This window comes from Anser anser (assembly GCF_964211835.1).
Source record: "Anser anser genome assembly, chromosome: 1".
NCBI classification, from domain to species: domain Eukaryota; kingdom Metazoa; phylum Chordata; class Aves; order Anseriformes; family Anatidae; genus Anser; species Anser anser.
In genome coordinates, this window is record NC_139720.1 from 91,338,801 (window position 1) to 91,362,868 (window position 24,068).

A 24,068-nucleotide genomic window follows, 5' to 3' on the forward strand; every position below is an offset into this window, starting at 1 on the left:
CCTTAATAGTGTCTGCTTCTTACTTGGAAAATTAGAAAGCCTGAACTAACTATCTTAGTTGTAGGCATTTGCATTATAGGCATACAAATTAGGGAAAGGGAAGGCTTGCCCTTGTGAATATATTTTGGACTAAGACATCATAATTTATGCAAGTTGTTTACATATGAAGTTTGTATCCTTTTTTTTAAGAACAAATATGCCTCTGAGCAGACATTATGTAACTGGAGGCAGACAAGTGCCTTCTGTACAAGTATGAAAAGGAGAGTGAAAAGTGAGCGTACTTCAAGTAAAAGCTGGCACAATGACTTACAAGACAAAAGGAAGAGGCATTGAACACTCTGACTGAACTTTGTTACTACTCTATTTGGTCACTAGTACATACCTGCGATGTTGACTGCATTACAAGGCCAGTTGCAGGTACCATGCGTGTTACCCAACCTGAGCTCAGGACTGCTCTGGAAAGAACAATGCAGGATTTTGTTCAGTATTGTTCCCAGCGCTACTCCGCACCGGAGCACTAACTCCGCTAACATTGCCAAAAGCGATTTCTGTTTTCTCAGCTGTAAAAGAAATGCAGTAAGTCTACCTTTTGTAAGCTCTGATCTTGCTTACTTATTTCCACTTAACTACAGTTAGACTCCTGGCAGATTTTTCTTTCTTTTCTGTCCCCTGAGAGCATATCATCAGTGCCAAGGGAAGCTGTTGAGACCGACAATTTCACGGACTACACAACAAGTGACTAACAGCCTGATGTTGAAACCTCGGAGGCTCTAATAGCAATCAGTCTTCTTTCCATGCTCTGACATGAATCCCAAACATAACTGTGTCTATGCAGCATTTGTATATGCATCTTTTAAAACGACACACCTTCAGGGGGTTGGGCTCTAAAGCACACACGAGTTTGTTTGGATGTTGATGTAAGGGATGCTATCTGCTGGTTCTATTCTCTCCACATTTATAAAGACATAAGCATACACATGGGTGACTTAAGGTCTGAAATCACTCCTTCCTGACATTTGCCCTTAACTGATTATAAAAATGGCACTACAAACCCATTCTCCACTCTAATAATTCTCCCTTCTGAGGCATCCATCTCAAATTTGAAATCTCATGCCTTTTAATTTTTTTTCCTGTTCTCTGGCACCCCACTAGGGAAGTAACTTACAAAACATACCCCTACATTTTTAATTCATGTGACAAACCCTTTAGTTCCAGTGGAGTGTGAAGCTCAGGAAAGATTAACATTTTGGAGACCTACACACACTGACATACAATCAAAGTCATTTTTACTGATCTCCTACTAATTTATTTTCCAGCTTAGTGCTGTACATAAAGACTGCTGGCATGACACTGGGTTGTAGTTCCTGAACCTGAGCCATGTAACACTTGTCTGGTTATCATGAAAACTTCATATCAATATCAAACAGTACTGATTCAGTATCAACCGACTTCACTGACTGTTTTAAAATCTTTTCTAGATTTGCCAGAAGAGAACATTTCACCCATTGTACCACAATTAAGATTTATGTTGAGATGAACAGTGAAATGTCTTGACATTTTGATAGAGTGCAACCATGTTCTATTGAACAAAAGCTGACTACCAAAGAAAATAATAGAAAGTAAAACAGTAATAATAAAAAGCCTCACCAAACTAAAATCAAACCTGTTGAGGTTTCACAGGTGTTCAAGTCCTCATCAGTCTTCCTGAGATGAGATCAACTTTGCAGTGTTAAAACCATGGCATTTAGAAGGGGTGGCATGGCTGCGCTGTTTTAAAAGAGGAAGTAAAATGTAAAAACCCAAAGGCAAAATTTGGAAGGACTTCAATTTCTGAAATAGTATTTGACCTGAATATTGAGATCTATACTTGCAATTAATTTATTAAGTACTGTTGTGGTCATTGGTGACCAGAGGCTTGAGTTCTCTGAGCAAGCTTCTTTGGAAAGTGTGGCTATTTGAATGTAAAAGATCTCCTGTTGCCATGATTAATAATTAATTAAATATTGGCTCAGAAAATGTCTTGGTTGGACTTTTATAGCTGCTTAAGTATGCTCTGAAATCTTTTATCCCATTACTAATTCTGGTCACTGCTTACTCATGAGACTAACAGGTAGACCTAGCCAAAATATATATATATATATATTTAAATAGATGCCATATTCCCCTCAGAATAAATCACCTCGGCTAAATCAGTATCTTGATGAGGTACGTTAAAATCGTTCTGTTACATGTACCACCCAAGATGCTTATTTTTGTTATTGCAGTTTGGGTCATTATATGTCATGCATAGCAGCTAAAATCTTTATTATTTTAAGGACATTATTTTTCAAAACAATTTTTTAATGATTTCTTACTGTTCAAAGTACTGACCTATAGAATTACAAAATTCCACACAAAGATGGTAAGCAAAAATAAGAAAGTATTTAACCATAAATACTAAGATGAATACTTGTGTATGAACTCTGAGTCTGATTTATGTTCCTCATGATGAAGTAGTATGTGGCCAAATTGCAAAATTATGAATTTGAAAATGAAATTCAGTGTCTAGTACTGCTTAACGGCCATATGTTTGAGAGAACTCAGTTTTTGCTCCCTTCAGAATCCTTGTGCTGAAAAGCCAGACCTAAAAAGAAATTGCAGGTATTAGAGTCTCAGATATTTATCATACTTCTGAGATGACGTTGATATAATTTCAAACCTACATCAGTAATAAGCATAATAGCTATCTCAGATATTTTGAGTTATATCCAAAATGTAATTTACATTGCCATCACCATCAATTATATCATAGTTCTGTCTAGGACTTCAGTATAAGTGCAGGAAATATAAGTGCACACTCTAGCACTCTGTAGAAAAATAATTTATTATCTTGCCGTTCGCTGAGCCCCGGGAGGGGTACAAAACAGTGTGCGGTGCACAGCTGCAATTGCATTTGCAATATTTCCTGTGACATGGAAGCATGGGAGTTGGTGGCAGGTCCCATCACAGTGGTGCTGGTGGGGAGGTGCAGATGCCCAACACCCAAGGGCCCAAAGAAAGGTAAAGCTCAAAACTCCATGCGTTGAAATCCTTACAAGCTGCAATTTTTGGAACCAAGCAAAGTGGAGAGATCTAGAACCTCATCCCTACAACAGACCATATATTTGAAGCACTCCTACAACTTGCTATGGGCACAGAGAAGACAGTGGGTCACCCCATGCCACCAGTTATCATTCCAATGATGTATGTTGCAGAACTGGTGCCTGCGAAAGCAAACCTCTTATGCAAATTATTTGAGAGAAGGAAACCAGTTCTGTTTTTGCCATTAGGTGTAGTGAGAAAAGGTTTTCATGATTAAACTTTCTTTTCCATCTTCCCATGGGGTGGGGCACAGGGTGACACAGAATAAGAAAAAATATAACTAAACGGTATAAGAAAAAAATAATGTGTAAATTTTTGTCTCCTAGAGGTTGAGGGGAAGGGTGCTACACTTGATGCATGTATACCCATATGCACATTTATTTACACAGAAAATGTTGATTTAATTCGAGATTTCTCTTTCATCTAGCAACATTTGTATATAATTCTCCCATTTTTTAGTATCCATGTCATTGTAATACCATGCTAATTCATACTTGGTCTCTGTATTATGAGTCACTTCATTATGTCCTACTGAAAAACAAGACTGACCCATGTTTTCATTCCCATGACTGAAATTGCTTTGAAATCTGCACGCAGACTTCTCATTCTCTGCTTGCTTTTGTGTCCTCAAACTCCTAGTAAAGTAGATTTCTATAAAATGCCCATTGTATCCTCTGTGCCCACACAACATTGTACCAATATTACTCAAGTATTACAGACATCTTTTGTGGATGCATATGTACAGACCTCTAGGAATTTCTGATCTTTGTGTTCTGTTGCAGTTTGAGCCTGTACAAGTTTGTCTGACATGTGAACTGTGCAAAATCTTTTCTGAGCTTTTTTTTTAAGCTCTGGTTTTGTCCATGGGAATGCATGGCATTTTTTTACTTCAAATGGGAAGATGTTTGTTATAACAAGGACAGAAAAGCACAAGCTAAAAACTTAGTAAAGGAATGTTAGTTAAGACAACTAGCTAGTTAGGAGACAGATCTCCTTCACGTTTACCAGTCTTCAGTGTAAATCATAGAATAATAAAGATAGAACACAAAAATTACAGTAATAATAGTAATAAAAAAAGTTTTTTCAGATACACAGTCTGCTCTGTTTTACTGACACCATAGTTTTTCATTCCAGTAAACTTCATTGTGTCTGAAGTGATTTAATAAATCAGTGAATATACTTTCTTCATAGCAGGACAAACCTAGATGTGATTAGAACACGAGGTGTATAGCTCTAACTGATTTCTCCATAAATCACTATGTTGCCAGTGATTAATATGATTTGCATTTTCAGTGATTTCTTGGATTTTATCATATGGTGCTGGCAATAAGTTGAAACAAGAAGCTGATGCGATGATCTGTGAAATTGCACAGAATAGCATACCCAGACTGTTGTACTGTACAGATTGCTGCAGGAAGAAGGAATAGAGCGGGCTTATTCCCTAAGAACAGTTTCAGAAATTTTTTCACCCCTTCAAAAGACATGCTCCTCCCCTAGATAATTCTTATTGCTTTTATTTTGAGTCCAGCAATTTAATACTTTATTAGCTATGCATAGAGGAAAATATCACCGATCTTCCAGGAAAGCTACAGGACATTCTGTCATATTTTGAATCTTCATGTAAAAAGACAAAGCTGTCTGAATACCTATGGTTAAGAATTTGTAAGCAAACATTTCATTTTGCTTTGATGCAAAACTATTATATAATTTGAAAACAGGCAATGCTCCTTGTCTTTACCTGCATTATTAAAGTAGATCATTAAAATACTTCAACATTAAAACAAGGGACCTGATTCTGTGAATTGCACGCCCTTTCCACCAGGGAACTGACAGAATCCGGATCCAAATTAAGATATTCATGTCATTTCCCATTCGCTGCATGTTTCCTGCTATGTTAGCAGGAACTGTCCCAAACAACATTCACTGGAATATCTACAGAAGAGTTATATGATTGCTGATCGCTTTCAGTAAACACTGCTGTTGTACAGTAGAAATCCTGTAAAGCTAGGATAAAAGCTTTGAAGATAAGAAAGATTACCATGTAAATGTCATTATTTGAAGAGGAAGAATTAAATGTACTACCAAGAAAACCTTTAAAGATTGTTTTATGTGCATATAAAAAGAGAAAGTGCCAGGATCAGCGGGTGCTCAGCTATCTGAGCTTTTACATATTGATTCAGGTGGTAGATACAGGCTTAGATTCCCAGTTATAGTCACTTCAACTTAGATCCCTCTTCAGTGTGAAACAGTGTAGTTTTTCTGGAATAAGTGATACTACATTGAAATATACAGCAAATGCCTTCTTCTCTCCCTCTTCCTCTGCTTCAATCCCCACTCTCCTCTGTTCAGACCATTTTCTGGGTGGCTCTTTTTAGAAATGCACTCATTAAGAAAAACGAGCATCAAAAGTAACAGACTTTATAGGATACTGTAACTCTCAAATATGAAGAGGCTAACTTCATCCTAATAAATCATATATCTAGCAGAATAATGATCAGACTGGATTTTTCTTCCAATCTTGCTGAGAATCGAAAGATTCAATATATTTTCAATTAAAAGCAGACAAATGGAAGTCCAGATCATGCTTGCAATTCTCTCTTGCCTCAAATTGGAGGAGATAACAGGTATGATAGAACTGTGATAACAGGTATGCTAGAACGGGATTTTTACCTTTAAAGTACAGCAGAAGTCAGAAATTAAATTCCAGCTTGCAGCTCAGAGCTCAGTCCCCACCTGTATCTAGAAGGAAGGCAGACCTATCTGAGTGATCCCTCTCAGCTATTGCTGAAAAAATTATTTGCAAAAAAAGATATTCTAATTCAGAAAATGATTTATCATCAGAAGCAGAAAAACTTCTTCATGTCTTCATCATCCCACATCCGAGACAGCTAGGTGTAGCAACTATAAGACTGAAGTTGTGAGTTATAAATAGGTAAATCAAGTTTGTTCTTTAGTTATAATTGCGGCATAGTTGGGTTGCAGGGCTGTGCCTGTATGTACACTGAGTGCTCTCACATCATGAATTCCTTGGGTGTTAAGGAGTATCCCAACCATCTCATTGTAGGTGAGATAACGGATTGGCTCGAGACAATGAAGCAACTTGAAACAAGGTGATCGACTGGCAGATTAATTGTTACAAGAGCCCATTGGATGGGAATATTTCTTCTAGAAATTGCCCCCAGAGCAAATCCTGCTGTGTCTAGTCTAATTTATATGCCCAATTGTGTTTATTAACATTTTGGATGGAGTGTCCCAAAGCATCCCTGCTAGAGAAGTAATCAGATTGTACATAGATAAGGCATTTGTAAATAGTCAATAGAAATCATTTCTCCAGAAATGGCCATGTAGGACAGCCTGAAGTCTGTGGCTAGGATATTTAAGAGATTTTTTTTTAATGTACTTAAGGTGTATGAGTAGGGGTGAATTATTCATCACTACTGGGCTGGTCAAATAGGACTATGGCCTGCTGGATTGCAAGACCTGAGCAAAACAGTGGTTTGAGGGGTCTCCCCTTATCCTGTTGCAGATGCAGTTCCAAAGACTCTTGCAACAGACACCTCCATTACCACTAGACAGTGACTGAGTGCCCTGCTTGGAAGATTTGGTTCTTCCTGCAAGCCTGGCCCTGCCGAGATTCCAGTACTTTTTTTTCTTTTTTTCCTCTTACTAAACACTTTATCCAATGCTCTGTCTTATGCTCTGTCTATACATTAGTCCAGGTCTGAATAAAGAAGAAAAGAGATGATTTTCTGAAGTCTTCTAGCCAGGGAAGGCTAAGAAATCTGAAACAAGCATGGCTTGCAGCAGCACAGAAAGCAGCATGAGCGATCTTAAATCAGAGCTTCTTTGTTGCTTCTCTGCCTGCTTGGCTGCTTCCCTTCTCCCTCCCCTCCCACCACCATGTCCCATTTCCAGAGTGCAATTCCAACAAACCCATCCTGTGGGCCCTCAGCCCTGCCTGCTGAGGTGACTTTGGAACCAACCATAAAAAAACGTGATTTGATTACACAGGATCCACTGGCTTGTAAATCTCAGACTTTGGTCACTGAACAACTTCCCCATCTTAACATTTCCTTAGCTACTCTGATCTCTGAAGGCTTGGGATCCTTTTACTTAAGGAGCTAAGTTGTCTAGAGATGTATATCTGTAACGAAATCCGTTCTCAGTCTTCAGAATGAAGACACAAATGTGCTGTTTAATGCAACACAAAGCAGAGTTTTTTCATTAAAGGAAAAAAAAAAGTAAAAAGTTGAGAAGCTTAGGCAGTGAACACAGAAAAGAGATCCTAGGGCATAGCTGCTCTCAAACAAGCCTGATCTTTTGGCGCTGAGCACACGCAAGTCCGAGTTGTAATGCCTGTGGCACGTGCTGCCTCTCTCAGGAGCCTTGCTACTGCAATTGCAGGCATTTGTAAAGAAGCACTGTGTGTGCTTTTTCACAACCAGGGGCAGAGTAGGCCCCCCTTGTAGATGGTGATTACAGGTTATGCAAAGCTGTATTTGTCAAGTAATTTGGGACCTTATGAAGTGCTGTAAACGTCTACTTGAGGGCCATACTTTCCTTTCAGAGCAATCTCCAAAACACAGAAATATCAAATAGCCAAAATCAATAACAGGAATTGTTCTTTACAGAAACTGCAGCTTCGCAGAGATTAGCTCAGTTTGGCCTCTTTTTTTTCTTCTTCTTTTTTTTTTTTTTTTCCTCTGGGTATCGTAATACTGCAGTATATTACAGTGCTGAAAAGGTGACTGAAACTGAGAAGATTAAAACGTCAGCATCCAGGCTGAATCCTGAGAAATACCATGCATCTAAACATCTCAGTTACTCCCTCTAGAAATATCTGTAGCCCCTGTGGTTTGTCCTGGACTTCAGTGCATTGTGTCGCTATGGGGAGAGGAGTCAACAGAAAGCTAGAAGGCTTGCTCTTTGGTCTGCTGGAATCTGTGGGCATGCTGCTTTTGAAGACATAGGAGTTCTGGCACTTATTGTAAGAGGAAGTAGAGCAATCATGAACTGTGGACCTAGGTCACAGGAGGAACTCAAAGGAGACGCCAGACAGACATGAAATGAAAGCAGTAGTGCTTCCTCTTGACCAGCTTTAGACACCGACACCATCTGTACGGGGGACATAGTAAAGTAATTGACATCATCTTCCAACAGTGATTTAAATAAAAAGGAACTGAGGAATAAAATAGAAACAGAGTTAAAAAAAAAAAAAAAAAGCTGGAGGAAAAATCAGAGGACCTGTGGACCTGATTTCCAGTCACGTGCAAACTCCATTCCTTTACAGTGTAAAAGGTCCTCAGAGCAAACAAGAGTTCAGAGTGAACAATGCATGCATCACAGCTCATGTGAAATATCTGAGAGTTGGTCATATGGTCTTCTCTGGCCAATTTAATAAATAGTGAACTACAGAATTCTTGGCATGCAAAGTAACACCATCTGTTCTCAAAGCATGGATCCTTGTCGCAGAGAAGGGAGCTGCTGTTGTTTTTCATGGGAAGGTAGTTGCCTCACCATAGGTGAGAATAATGGTGAGTTCTCAGAGTATCAAGTACAGTTAACTGTTTTATTATTCTCTTCACTGTTCCTCTTCTGATAAGCCCCAGAAGTTATTTACAGTTTAAATCATTCCAAGGTCGCTGGTTATTACAGTAGGAGAACACATTGTCAGGCAATGCAGATTACATGGCTTGGCTGCACGTTTTTACAAGTAAATAGAAATTTCTCCACGTTGCTGTCCTGTGTGGGACAGACTCATTAAAGCGAATGCTGGACCAAAATTCCTATGGGCAAGGGGTCATGAGCTGAATTCAGTAGCGGTATAAATAAAGTAGCATGTTTTCTTGGAGGACATCTGCATTTATTCCATCTCAGCCCTGTTGAAAAAATCCTTTCCTACCACTACTCAAGTACTTATCTATTCTTGGGTACCGATGTAATCATATTTTGTAAAAGAAGTCCTTGAGTGCATTGACTCCCAAACATCTCCTCATTTGTCTGATCACCGTCAATTCTTCCTCTAACATCTCTCCTGACAATCTGTGCTGCACAAAAGTCAGAGAGAAATTTTGGCTCGCAAAGATCTCCTGAGCCTCAGGGATCTGTATGCTTCCTCCCAGCCACGTGGATGGACACCAGCCTGTCTGTACAGGCCACCATCAGTGCCTGCAGATTTCCTCTCCCCCTGTTCACATCGGGTCCGACTCCAGCACTTTCTGTTTCTCACCTCATCAGGGTCATGTTCCTGGAACATACTTCATCTGTGCCAGTGGTGTAAAGTAGGCCACTTAATTTTTAGCTCTGTTTCCTATGGAAACCAGATAATGTAATTTCACCACATTTTTCCCTCCATTGAGTAGATTTGAACTAGCCAGCCAATTTCAATAACCTTTGATAGAGAGATACAGGTTTAAAAGATAGTTCAGTTCCTACAAATTTAAAGAAAATAAGTGGTCAGAGAGGTGAACAAGAGCCTTTTTGTGTCTTTTTATGGTAAATGTTACCATTAAAGCTCCCATCTTTTTATGTACCTGAGAATGCACACATCAGAGAGTGTGATAAATGCATGCCCATGGCAGAAATTTCACCTTGAGCTCAGAATGAAAAAGCCAGAGACAATCAATCACAAGTAAACTCTTCACAGAGAACGAAGGTTCATGAGGCTGGTGCTTGTGGGATATCCCATGTGAGGAATTGCTCACTGGGGGCTCTCTTCTACCTCTGTGAGTTGCATCTGATGTAAATAACAGTGAATAAACGTAAAGGCTGCGAGACAGCCAGCCCTATGTAAATGCTGATAACAACAGAACAATAACTACTGCTGAAATGTATCAGTTCTCAAGTGTTTTAGTAAACCAGTTGCCAAGGCCTGGGCAGACTCCTGTTAATATGGCTCAGTGCTGCAGTCAGTACTGATGTGGTGTGAGTGAGTGGGACTTGTTTTGCCACCTAGAGTATCAGAGGGGCTGTGCATAATATATTTTTTTAAAGTGTTCAGAAATGTACCAATTGCTATGGTATCAATTGCACTAGAAGATTATCAAGAGCCTTCTATCCTGAAGTTTTTAGCAAAATAATTAAAGATTTGAACCCCCACGAGTCCAAAAATTCTTTATTGTTTAATACCATAATCTTCTTTGTTATATATAAGGGGTCTAGTCATACAAAATAATCCAAAGCCTTTTGCAATGCATAATCCAGTGAAAAGACTCCGGTTTTAGTTCAGAGTTGGCTAAGCTATTTGTAGCAGGTAGGGACAATAGCAGGATTTTATAGCGGTCAGCAGTCTGAAAGATCCTCTGATAGAAATCTGTGAAGGAGAGCAGTAGTTCACTGTCTAGGGAGGACTTAGTGAAAGGCAAGTTGTTCCCATTTGTGTATTTAACAAGAATCATCTCTGGAATGAGGGGTTTTTAGGCTTCATGACAGGAACTGCAACTCTGTGTCCAATTTGCACCTGCATTTACTTGAGCTTAAATACAAATAAAATCCCAAATCATCATAACAGCAGCAACTGAGGATGCAGCGCAGATAAACCAGGGAAGGGATGACAATTGTCATTAGTATTCATGCGTTTGTTTTGCCAAATCACCACTTTTAAAATAAGGGTGGAAGGTCAAATGGAGATTTTTAATTGGACAAAGAACTTCAGTGCTGCCTTACGCTGCTGAAAGGAAATTCAAAGGTTTTCCAGGCACTAATGTTTTAATTAATCCAACGGAAATCCTTGGATGATGAGAAACGCTTTCAGAGCGGACCTCAGGGATTGCCTTGTGTAAATCGTAGGACTAACCCAGGGGCTGGTCCGTGGGTATCATGTCCTGGCTCACGGCCTCTTCAGCTGCTACTTAAACTCTTCCTGCAGCTCCTAAAGCTGAAGGATGCTCAGCTTGGCTGCGGATGCACTAGTGTGGACAATGTCTCTATCAAAAGCCTCTATCAGCTATTTACATGACAGTCCTCTCTGCTCTCCAGACCTCTTTGTTCTCCGAGTGCTCGGCACTTTTGTCAGGCCCTTTCTCCAAGAGATGTTCAAATGCTGATGCGCAAAAGCAATATGTTAATCTGGACCTTTAAGGGCTCACAGAAGATGTGCCTAGATGCAGCGACTCCAGTGTGAGCCGAAGGCTGCCAGCTTTGCAATGATTAAATCCATCAAGAGCAATAAGGCAGCTCTGCAGCTGGCTTCATAACTCCCGTGAGGTCCTTTATGGTGTTTCTAGGAACCTGTAAGTAAGGTTGCTTACGTCCCCAGCATGCCTGCTGTTGACTTCAACTGGTTGAATACTCCTGGGTGACTTTCAGGCTGTTTGGTCACTATTAAAATGTGTTGAAGTGGACACTGCTCTCAGATGAAACTTAGAAGCACCTATAAAAAGAGCTTCATAAACTTCTGCAACTTGGGGTTTTGCCATTGATGTGAAAAATTGCATGAGTCAAGAAGGAGTTATAATCTAATTTTTCTCACAAATAGATGCATCCTAGGTTTTTAACAAGTGAAAGTTTAATGGATAGAATAAATTAATAGCAGTTGTCTCAGGCGAATTAAATTATATATCCTCTGCTTGGTGTGTTTTTAATCTTTTCACTAAATTTGTAAATGATTCAATATTATAAAAGAATTTGCCTTCTGATTCGAAGGGAAACCTACAAGACTGTTAGTTTTCCAGAGTAGCAAAAATAAAATGAAGTTCAGGAAACAAAATAACCATTTCATTTACTCTCTGAGCTGTTTGTACCTTGCTTGTAGATAGACAAACAAAAGAGTATTTAAAGGAATATACAGAAGAGAAGCAAAGTGGGCAGTCCTAGGAATTGTCATGGATTTTCCTCCCAGGGTCACAAACACCACAAACTCTGAACAGGTGAAAACAACGAATGAAATGTTGTTGGACTGTGTTTTTCTCCAGAACATTTTTTCTAAACTCTTCAGGCACCAAGGCTACAACAGCAGATTTTGTGGCCAAACTTTTCATACTTGGCTGACGACTTGGCATCTGGGCTCCCAAATCCATATTTTGGCAGCTGACTGGGAGCTGACACAGCACCAATAAACCTCACTGAAGCCATTGCCTTTGAAAACCAGTCCTCCTTTATTTCTGTGCTGAAAATTGATTTAAGAGCCTTTGTTTAAGCACCTAGGATTGAAAACATTGTCTAAAGGTTTTACATTAACCATAGATTAAACAGAACTATCAGCTAGCAACAAAATAAACCAAAGTCATCCCCTTCCCTGACTAATGTGGCTTTTTCTCACTTACAAAAGATCCGATTCCTTGTTTTGAATGTGCCCCCTAAGCAGTTCATGTGTTTTCAGAGCCTGGGCTTGTTTTCCTCCTTCACTTTTCACAGTGGTGGTGAAGCTGTGCCGTCAAGAGATGAGTGAGGGCTTATGCACTCAGTGGCAAAGACAGGCAAGTAGAATACTGCATTTTTTTATTTTTATATTTTATTTTTTCAATCCTCCTGCCTTGGCATCAGTGTAGCAGCTTTTTCATACCCCCATTTGCCTGCATTCCTGTGGACAGCATACTACAATCAGAAACCACTTTCCTTCCTTCTTTACCTCAGTCCAGAAAAACTCACCCTAGCTTTTCCTTTTCTCTCTCTTTAACCACTATTAACTTATGATGATACTTCCTCAATTTTTTGCTTCACTTAGCATTTCCTTTTTGTTATATCCCAGGAACATGAACCTCTAAACTACATCTTGCTTTAATTCTATTACACTTACTTCTTAACACATGTGATCCTAATTCAGTACTCTTATTTTTGGAACTTCCTGACTTTCCCATGCAACTCATTAGATGTCATTCATCACTTTCTGACCCATTTTTATTTCCCTTTTTTTATCCTTCTTTCCCCATTAAGAGAAAAAAGCAAGAAAAAAAAAGAGAAAAAGAAAAAGAAAAAGAAAAAGAAAAAGAAACAGAGAGACAGAGAGACAGAGAGAGAGAGAAAATTTCAATCAAATAAGACCATCATTTATTTTCTATTAAGTCATCATGTGAAGTGGTCAACAGAAAAATGTCTGTATTAAGTGTTGGAATCATATTGCAACATTCATGCAGTTGAAGTGGTATGTTTGCCTTGCAGGTGCCTGATTTTAACATTTGCTTTAGGTAGGGAAGACAAACAGAAAGCTGTGTGTGAAAATGAGAATAAAAAGCACCTTTTCCTTTAAAGTCTCATCCTGTCATGAATGCTAAATGCCAGTTTCCTTCTGAAAGCAAGCTTGGAACAGGCAGACAGCCATTTCAGAGGGCTGCACGCTTCGTGGCAGCAGCAAAACTAGGAAAGTTCCCTGCAGCTCGAAACAGAATAACAAAACCTCTATCTGTCTGTGTTTACATTAATGTGATGATGAAAACAGCCTGTGCCACCTTTAGCTTGCAAGACAACATGCCTTTTCCACTCCCCACAGAAAACAATACAAGGAATGAAGCAGCAACACCAGAGCAAACAAAAAAACCCAGCAAAGCATGGGGAAATGACTGAGTGAAACTCTCAGAAGTACCCAAGGATTGTTTCAGCAGAGAAACACACATTGAGTACGGTGACACATGAAGAAACTGGCTAAAGACCAAGCTGGTGCCTGTCTTCTCCATTTTCTCCTGAGAGCTGCAGGGAGCAAATATCTTTCTGGTGGCAGAAATACTTACCCTGAGGGCAGCAATAAATTAGGTGTCCAGCGCAGGGACTGCTACAGGACATCCCCCAGGCAAAGAACTGCTACAAAGCATTCCTCCATCATTTCCCTAAGTGCTAATGAGTAATTACCCCTTTCCACCCCTTTGCCCTGGTGGGGGAGGCCCCCACAGGAGGCTGCAGCCTGGCACAGGCCCTCCAGCAGCGGGAGAGATGGGGCAAGATCTTTCCTCTTGGAAACAGCTGCCTGGGAAATGGTCTCCAAAGCGAGCCACACAATGAAACAGAACCACGCTTCCCCTCTCACAGTTATTTTTCCGAGTCATGCAGATTCATCAGCTTTATGTTGGAAAGCCTCTCGATGCTCGCCAGAGGTGGTACAGTGCTGATGCGCCTCCACGCCAAATATGCGGAGAGAATTCCTACTGTGAAAAAAAAAATGGGCTGAGGAGAGGACAAAGGAGCACACATATGTACTTCTAATGAAAATATAAACCCCACAAGTCTGTGGGCTGATATGTTGGAATCATATTGATTCGACAAGTTCCTGCTGTCAGCAAGAATGAAAGAGAAGTCCGCCAAGTGGCATGTGTATGTGCTTACAAACAATTTTTTTAAAACCCCGTTAGATTGCCTCAGGCTTCTGTTCTAAGGACAGCAATGTTTTTAGCCCAAAACAAGTCCAAAAGCTTTGGCAGAAGGGATCAACTTAATAGCTTCACAACTTGCAACTGCACTTAACAATTGCTAAACGTATCCAGCAATTTCAGTCATGGACAGAAGGGTCTCGGCCTCCTTGCTCAGTGGGTCACTTGGCCTGTGAAGACTTACAGTTCCGGTTCCTAGGGTTCATTTAGGGGTTTTCACTCATACCTGTTTTTCCTTGCTGAATCGAAACTTGTTACCTCGATTTCTTAACAAAACTCGTAATCTTGATCCAAAACTCAGCTATGTGGATCATTACCAGACTGTTTACTTGAGTTGTGAAATATAATTCTTTCACCTTAAAGCTACTGAAGTCTAAATTTCAGAAAAAAAACACATAGTTCTGTGATCAGCTTAAGCTGCCATACATGAACCCTGCAGCTGATAAAAGAAATCCTGCTTTGCTCCCAGCTTTGGTGGTGATTTTGACACTCGGATTCAGCATTTACAGCTCTGCTGTTCTGGGGCAAGGAGTCTGAGTCTGAAGCCTGTTCAGGACATGGCCTTGGGTTCGATGATGCTGAGACTTAGTGACTTCACAAAATTTCAGATGGGAAAGCAGATGTGGGGAAGGACAAGATGAAACCTCTCAGATTTGGATTCAGTTCAGAATCCACTTCGGATGGCAAATGATAGAGAACTTTGGCTCTCCATGAAACTAAGGTGCCCAGTAATATCCCTTTGTATGTATTTATATTCATTTATTCTTTTGAAAGGTTTGTTTACATTCCCCACTGATGTAATTTGTGTTCAAAATCCGCTGTGCTATTGACACAGCCAAAAGGAATTTCCCTGGGTTCAAAGCTCAAGTATAAATCCCCTCTCCAACTTCAGAAGTGAGAGGTAAAGTCTCACAAAATTTAGAAAACCCTGTAATGGCTGGTTTTGTTAATATTCATCTAAGCATCTCAATGAAGCCAGCAAGAACCTTGGCTCCTGGTCAGTGTCTGTATTTATAAGCATATAAATACTTCCCGAGCTTATGGAAGGAAAAGTGAGGAGTGCTGTTTTTCAGATGTCTCTGCAAAAGCCTCACCGGCCTCACAACCAAAACAGACTTTGTCAGTACCACTGGTTTAATAGAAACTAAACATTTTGTGGCTGTTTAGCCTTTGCTAAGCTGGATTTTAGATCTCTTTTGGGCTTGCTATGAAAAAACTAGCAAAATGAACAACAGGCACAGCAAGTGTTAAATAGCTAAGCATTATTTCCTCTGATAAACAAGCTTTATATAAGGAAATAGTAACATATACACTTACTAGAGCTCATGGAACGGGATGTGCATTTGGATGCCAAAAGCAAGTCACTGGAAATGACAAGTCGGCATTAATTACTCTTGTTAGCATACTGAGCACATCTAATACCTTTTACAACACAAACAACAGAAAAATGAGAAATTAAGTAACACTAGATGGAACCTGATAATCCATTACATTTACATAACATTTTTTTTTCCCTGAACACACATTGCATTAGAGATTTATAGGTCAAACATACGCTGCTTTACAACCCTCTGCTCATGACTCCTGTATGTCCTGTTTAACCACTCAGAGCATCTCCGTCCACTGCTGGATTTCCAGGTGGCCCAGAGCTACCACCCTTTTGCAAGACTGTTTTTCTGTCACCAGATTTTTGGGCACTTCTGAATGGGATGTCACCAGCAAGGCTAGATGCACTCCTTTCAGCTGTGAAGGGCTGATATCCGCAGGTCAGGGACCATTCCAATGCACTGGTCTTGACCGACCAGTTTCTGGATGGGGCAGGTCAAAAAGTTGGTAGGTTCAAACCATTTTCCCCTTCCTGTTATTCTATCTTCAGTACTTTGTAACTGGTATGGAGGAGTTATCTGCTCAATTTGCCTACCTCTTGTCCCCAAAATAATAAGTACAGCTCATTTTTACTGTTGGCTCTGTTATTATTCATCATGTTAGAGGATGCTGAATAGTAAACTAAAATATGTATATATAAACAATGCATGACTGCCTGAAATGGACAGTCCATACATGCTTCTGGACTGGCCCGACAGATAATTCTACTTCCGTCAGCTGGCAACTGCTGCCCTGAAAGCAGGACCTTATCTGATAGTTGTTGCTGAACGCTTAGTCAGTTAGTGGGTGCTGCTACATCAAAGTGGATTAAAGAGGAGAAAATCTAAGGTTTGCTGCTAGGAATGGAGTTGAGCAACAGCAATAAAGATGGAATAGACCAAGAGAAAATGGATGCAAAGCTCTGAAACACTGAGCAACAAGCTGGCCAGGCACATTGTGCAAGAATTAGCAGGCATGCCAGTGTTACAGCCAGGATGTGTAGAAACTGTATATTTTTCCAAGGGGATTAAGGTAAAATAACATAGTTAAGATAAGACCTCGTAATATTTGAAGTTTTCCTGAAAGAAAACACCCATGAGATGTTGCTTTGCAGCTAATAAGGGTTATGAACCCTACAGGTATCTCTGATAAAACACCACCACCGAAAACGAAGTATGCCTGTGCGGCTGGGTTCCTGGTATTACTTTATTATTGGGTAAAGGACACCTCCAAAAGCACACTGCTTTCTACTGCCAAATTAAGGTCTCAGTTCAATACTGACTCAGGGAAATGTGACACCTGCTGAAGCAAAAAGACTCTATAACATGCATTCATATAGATCTCCCATCCAAGCTTGAATCCTGCCCTAGGCTGCCAGTCTTTGAGATCATAGCCCATCTCACCACGAGGCACAGACAAAACTATGGCAAAGCTTAATGCTGCTGCACACAGCAAATGAATCACACACTTTGGTCATCTGAGCGGGCTGAAAAAGTTCTGTTACATGAAGATATGGATCTCATTCTTCTGAACAAAGCAAACTATTTAATGAAAAACTGACGTTTTCTTAATATAAATGAGTAAGCACAGTAATTTGCACTTATGTAACTTTTCATCTCCTCCAAGGCTCAGAGCTTCTTAACAATGAAAGGTTATTATTACTTTTTTCTTTACTTATATTTTAAAGGAAAAACTGAAGCACTTGTTATTGATTTGCACAAAGAGTTGAGTCAGAACTCAGGTCAGTCTCCTGCTCTCCTTCTTGTACGTTGCTTTATCCTCCTCGCTACCACTTTAATAGTTTATTGTTCATTTTCATTGTTTTCATATAGAGGATAAGTTTAGAGCAGTTTCAGAATAAATTGTTATTTCATTGTATGGATTTATCCTGCAAGCTTCAGAATGTAAAAATAATTTCTGTACTATCCGATGTATTTGATATATAAATACTTAGGACCAGCTTCATCAGAACTGGCACATGATGAACCAAGAACATGGTTACACATATTTTTCTTTCAACATCAGCACTGGTATACGTAACTCTCACTTTTCTTCCGTCCTTTAATTCTTTCATGGCACTCTATTTTTTAATCTGGTTCACTGCACAGTTGTTGACACACAATGGAGGGAGTGGGATGGAGAGAGGGTGTAGCAGTGGGCAACAAGAACTGCCCTGGCCAGCTTTGTTGCTGAAAAAGAAATCCATGAATATATCAGCGAATTTGGTGTGTCCTAGACTTAGTGAACATAAAACAAGCATACATTTTAAATGCTGAATCTGGCTATCTCAAAGGTTTGATAAAAGCATACAAAGTCTTTATCTTTAGGTCACCGGTTCAAATCACAAGATCTGAGGTCCGTTTCTTAGTGGAAGAGTGCTAATAGCACTGATTTTCACTCTCCTCTGTGCACTTACTAAGGAGGCAGCAGCACAGGGAATGCATTATCCGCTCTGCCCTGGAGGCGGGTCAAGACTGAGCACATTAGCAGGTCTCTGTGTAGGATGCTGTTGCTCGCTTTGTCCCTGCTGAATAACTAGGAAATTAATCCCTTCGGTAGTGAATGTGACACCTTCCAACACCACAAATTCTCAGAGGCAGATGGAGGGAAAGAATACAAAGTGCATGTGTATAGATTCACGTTGAATAAATCAAAAGCCCCTCAGAAGCAATTTGTATCGGACAGGCATAAAACTGGCGCAACCCAGAGTCATGCCACCTTCTAATTGATTGATAAGAATATGTAGTAAAACCATTGCAAATGTCTGACTTTTAATTGGCACATAAAGTTTTATGAAACTGGATCATCACATAAACAGTAATAGTATGGAAAAAACTGCAACAAACACACCAACTACAGCTCAATAGTAATTTTGACAGACCATATTTCATACGAACCTCTTTACTACTGATATCCTTCATGAACTTATATTGGAAATAAAGGCCATTAAATTGCAGTCAACCCATGAAATTATGACTACAAACATTCATTATTTTATGAAGCAGCCTATTGACATTCCTTAGCCTGCAGAAAGAATTATGAACTCTTGTTACACTAATACACCGTAGCTTGGATTTAGATTATAAATTCATCACTGTGTTCATAAACTTCTGCTAGTGTTTCATTGCTTATGTGTAAAATATGCATACATTTACCAGGCTTGCTAGAATCACCACTGGATAGAAATGATTATGTTAAAATGCCAGGACTTGACATTCATTCAGGTGCAAAAACTGAGCTTTAGCTCTGCTGAAGAAGGATTACAGGACTGTATAAGACAAAGCATATTTTTCACTGTGTTAACTAACATACCGTATGACACTGTACACCTATGTCTGGTAAGTCCATTTATAGTGTTGTGGGTCTTATTCATGGGTCAGCTATCCCTTAGGGCTGAGAACTAGAAAGTGAAACTTATATTCAAAACATTTTCTTTAGATACTCATGTAGCTATGCTGGCAAAGCCTCACTACCTAGATCAGGAAGTTAGGAGATGCTAACTGTTGGCCTAATTTCTCTGGCAGCTCCCCAAATTATATGAAGATCTTTTCTTTTGGAACAACTGTCCAAAATAATGTTTTTTTTTTGCTGGCATCGTGATATCAAGCAGAAGATGCCCTTTTTCTCCAAGGTCTTGAGTGTAACTGAACTTTCTGCATGTAGACCTAGCCTAACCTAAAGTACAGTAGGGAATGTGGATGTAGAGGATTAACCAAAGCCTAGATTGGATTTAATTTACTTATACATTCTTTGTCTTGCTTTTATGTTTTTCTAGTCAGTGGAGTTTCCACTGTTTTCCCTAGCTATCTATCTCACAGCTTTACTTGATTGAAGGAGCAGGAAGTTGTTCCTGATTTCTTAGCTTAATTTTTCTTCTTCTTTCCATCCTTCAGCAGTTCCTTGGTCTCCTTGGTTTCAGCCTGTGAATACTTGAAGGTCTCTCAAGTTAAATAGGTTTGAAATATTCTGCATAAAAAGAAGAATGACCAGCAGGTCAAAGGAAGTGATTCTCCTCCCTGACTCTGGTCTCGTGAGACCCCATCTAGAATATTGTGTTCAGTTCTGGGGCCCCCAGCACAAGAAGGACATGGACCATTGAAGAGAGTCCAGAGGAGGGCAATGGGACGACCAGAGGGCTGGAGCACCTCTCCTATGAAGACAGGCTGAGGGAGCTGGGGTTGTTCAGCCTGGAGAAGAGAAGTCTCTGGGGAGACCTTACAGTGGCCTGCCAGTACCTAAATGGGGCCTACAGGAAAGCTGGGGAGGGACTCTTTGTCACAGCGTGTAGGGAGAGGACAAGGGGTTCTGGCTTTAAACTAAAAGAAGGTAGGTTTCGATCGGTTCTAAGGAAGAAATTCTTTCCAATGAGGGTGATGAGGCACTGGCACAGGTTGCCCAGAGAAGCTGTGGATGCCCCATCCCTGGAGGTGTTCAAGGCCAGGCTGGATGGGGCTCTGGGCAACCTGGTCTGGTGGAAGGTGTCCCTGCCCATGGTAGGGGGTTGGAACTGGGTGGGCTTTAAAGTCCCTTCCAACCCAAACTATTCTGTGGTTCTATGATTCTATGATTCATAAGTGTAAAGACAGGGAAAGACCAAAAGGTCCTAAAGAGTCACACTGGCTCTAGGGATAACCTTGAGGAGATCTAAAGAAGGAAGCAAACAGTAATGCAAGTTATGCCAGCACTGAGATTTCCTCTCCACATTCCCCCCTAAAATAAATAAATAAATAAAAACAAAAACCTATTTTTGGAGCTTGTGAGTACACCCAGGAGCAGTCCTTAACTTTACCCCTTTAGAGAAAACTATTATGTCCTGGCGTACACTTTATCACTGAATGGCAAGAGATGGTGCTGACCACTGTTAAGCATTTTCCTGTTCTGTAAGTTATTGATTTTGCTTTTCACCATACAAAATCTCCAATGAAGTATACTTAGACGAGTTGTTTTGGATGAGTAATTTACTTGCCACACTCTTGCTGCAAACAGATGGATTATTGGTGACGTACAGTAGTAAAACACTTCTCTCATCTTGGAGTTTTGCAAGACGACATACGTTCTTATGCAGATAACAAAAGACAGGACATTATTCCAAATGTGCTGAAGACATCTTTGATATGAACTGATAAATTAGTCCTGATACGAGCAAACAGAACACCAGTCCAAACAGAGATATTCAATTACATGAGATTTTCTTTTGTCGATACACTCTGACAGATCCATTTTATATGCCGATATCTTTACAAAATGGGATTGGACATTACTGACAGCATGAATGACATCAAAATATTTTTCTGATTTGTGTTGTTTACTTGGTCTATATAAGTCTTGTAAATTTTCAGAGTTACACATCTGCTAATTTCAGAAATGTATTTGTATAACACTTGTTTTTCAGGTTGTTAATCCGAGACGTTAAAACATAATTGTTAATCTGCTTGGGAGATTTCTACATAGCATGTATTTGGATGAGGAACACAATGTGATCTGTGCATGGATAAAAATTGCTGCCTCTTTCAGGGTGGAGATGAACAATATTCCCCCTCATTCAACTCTGCCCGTCTGCCCCAGCACAGTTCAGCTTCTCCTTCCCAAGGATTGCTGTGTAGCACCACAGGAACATTGCTGTGCACAAACATGCGGAAATAAGCACCATGAATAACAGCCCCAGGGGGATGCTGGCTGCTGGGCCCAGAGAGAAGGGGGGTTTTCACCTGGACATGCTGGAAACACTTTTAGGTTCAGGTAACAGCCGGTAGAAATTTGTAAATAACATTTAAAATGTTTCTCCTGGGCATTTAAATGAAAAGACTAGGTGATGTAAGCATTTGGGACAAAAGTAATTGTGGATTGCAGGGGTGAAAAACAGAATAAAAGTAAAGGGAATATTTTGGCAAAGGAAACTTTTGAGATTTGTTGAATAATTCACTGTAGAGTCAAAGATATTCCACAGACTTAATACAGGGGATTTGGGTAGATCTCTAGAGTATCTGTGAATATTTCCACGCAGAACCATGCACACAGATTGAACCTCATAATCTGGGCAGCCAGGCATGAACCCTCTCTTAATCCTTCCAGTGGTCTGAGCTAAACCCCACTAAAAGGCAGTATATGACTGGGTTCAGTGTGGCTGTGTGACCCACCCTGTCCCACTGCTCAGGCAAGCACACTTGCATGTCCTTTGCATAAGGGTAGGGCAAGGACCTTTCTGCCAGCAAAACACAATGTTGTTTTATTCCCAGGTGTTACAAACAAGTGCCAAAAGACTCCTCTTAAGAATAATGCCCCACGTACCAGGCCAATGTTTAGATACCAAGGTTTTGCCCACTATTCTGGATTTTGATTTAAACTGACCCTGAACCTTGCTCTCCAAGAAAATTATCCTTTTTGTTTGAATGAGGTATCCTCCTCCCATTCCAATTTATTTTGTGATCAAATGTTCCTCTTTCAATTTTAATTTTTTATTTCTTTCTACTCTCCTGTCAAAGAATGTAGTTTGTGTGCTACTTGGAAGGACCTGTTTTTCTCTCTTTCTTTGCATCTCTGTTTAAAGACATGCTGTCTCTTATACTTGTGCTCAGATGACTTTCTCCTCAAGCTGCAAATGTAAGTCCAGCAATATTAAAAGGACTGCACACTTGACAGGTAAAGCATTTTACTAGTCAATATTTGATATATGAAGCCTTTGAGCGGTAACTATATATGACCCCTTCTTCCACAATGTAGGATCACTGGCATAGTGCTACTGGCTTACTACAGGAAATGTAGAATCCTGTGTTGTTTTTGATGTACAATTTTCTCAGCAGTAACTGGGGCTAAAGAAAGTTTTCTTCTCCTGGGAATCACTTTCAGTTATTTGTGCAAAGTATGCTACATGTTAACAAAATATAATTATGGTGTTGACATAAAGATATTTTCAATTAATTTCTGTTTTCTTCAGAAAACAAAACAAAACACCACACCCTTATATTTCTGTTAAGGTCTAAGTCAGCATTTCAGGTTTGCAAGTAAACAGAAATTTCAGAATATCAGCAACACAAAGTACTTGTGCAGCAGGGAGACCCCTGGGGCCTGGGGCCAGAGTGGGTAGCTGGATGTGCCAGCAGCGGTGCCAAGCACACACTGCCATGGCTGGGATGCTCCCCGGGGCACTGCAGCAGGGTACCTGGCAGGGCCAGCCCAAGCGGGTGACATCTGAAGTAGCTGATGGAAACAGCAGACTGGAAATTGCTTCTTTCCCTAGGAAAACCAACTTAAACAAGCAATGGATAAATTTGGTGATGCTACTTTTGCAGAATTATTCTCAGCTGCTTTGTTAATCAGGAATGGAGCTCATTTTTTCATCTTAACTTATTAGTTACTCAGTCGTATAACATAAACTGGAGGTGAATTTGCTGGCTCCATAGTTTGGCTTCCAAGATGTTAATATTTTGAAATTTTGTGGTGAGAACCTATGTTCGTGTTTGTTTGGGAGGTATGTGCTAGGTTGGGAAATATATCCTTCAAACAGACAATAACTTAACCAGAATCAGAAACATATGTATTTTTTTGCCCCAAGTTAGCCATGTGTTTGGGGGGATGTGTGTGTATATTTCAAAAACTGTCATAAAACATTATAAATGATTTCCTTCTAATATGTTTAAAACATTTTCTTATGCTGTGTAAACTTGCCTATAAGAACAACAAGGCTTCTGGTGAGATAGCTGTTTGCCCAAATACAGAAATTAAAAAAAAAAAAAAATGAAAAAGAAAAAGAATTATCCTCCACTGGAATCAGAAAACAAAAGCATATATGTATACTTCATCCAGAAAATATTGTGCTGTGGTCATTAGAAGATGGCTGACATTAGAGTTACAAAGTGGATCCCAAGATGTGCTCAGGGAAGACGTACCTGTATCACTAAAAAACAGAAGAAAAAGAACACCTCCCTTTTCAGTGAGGACAGGTGCAGAAAGCTTGTTTGGATATAACAGGGCAGAAATAGGCTGATGACTTCCTGTTCTTCATCTTAAAACTAATAAAATGAAAATGTTTCTTTGTTTGCTCTTATCTGGAAGTTTCAAAGCTTCATTGTTGAAAGGAAAGCAGTGCTGAAGAGATTTGGGATAGGATTATTTTATTCCTGGCAGTGCTTCCTTCCTTCCTTCCTTCCTTCCTTCCTTCCTTCCTTCCTTCCTTCCTTCCTTCCTTCCTTCCTTCCTTCCTTCCTTCCTTCCTTCCTTCCTTCCTTCCTTCCTTCCTTCCTTCCTTCCTTCCTTCCTTCCTTCCTTCCTTCCTTCCTTCCTTTCTTT

At 40.0% G+C, this 24,068-nt stretch overlaps 1 long non-coding RNA gene across 1 annotated transcript; it reads right to left on the reverse strand.

Moving 5' to 3' along the window:
* Positions 1-382: 382 nt before the first annotated feature.
* Positions 383-15,350, reverse strand: LOC310890151. The gene is made up of 3 exons (XR_014577069.1): positions 13,785-15,350; positions 1,648-1,767; positions 383-560 (listed from the first exon to the last, which is right to left on the reverse strand). It is a non-coding gene; the product is annotated as an uncharacterized lncRNA (long non-coding RNA).
* Between the last annotated feature and the right edge of the window lie 8,718 nt (positions 15,351-24,068).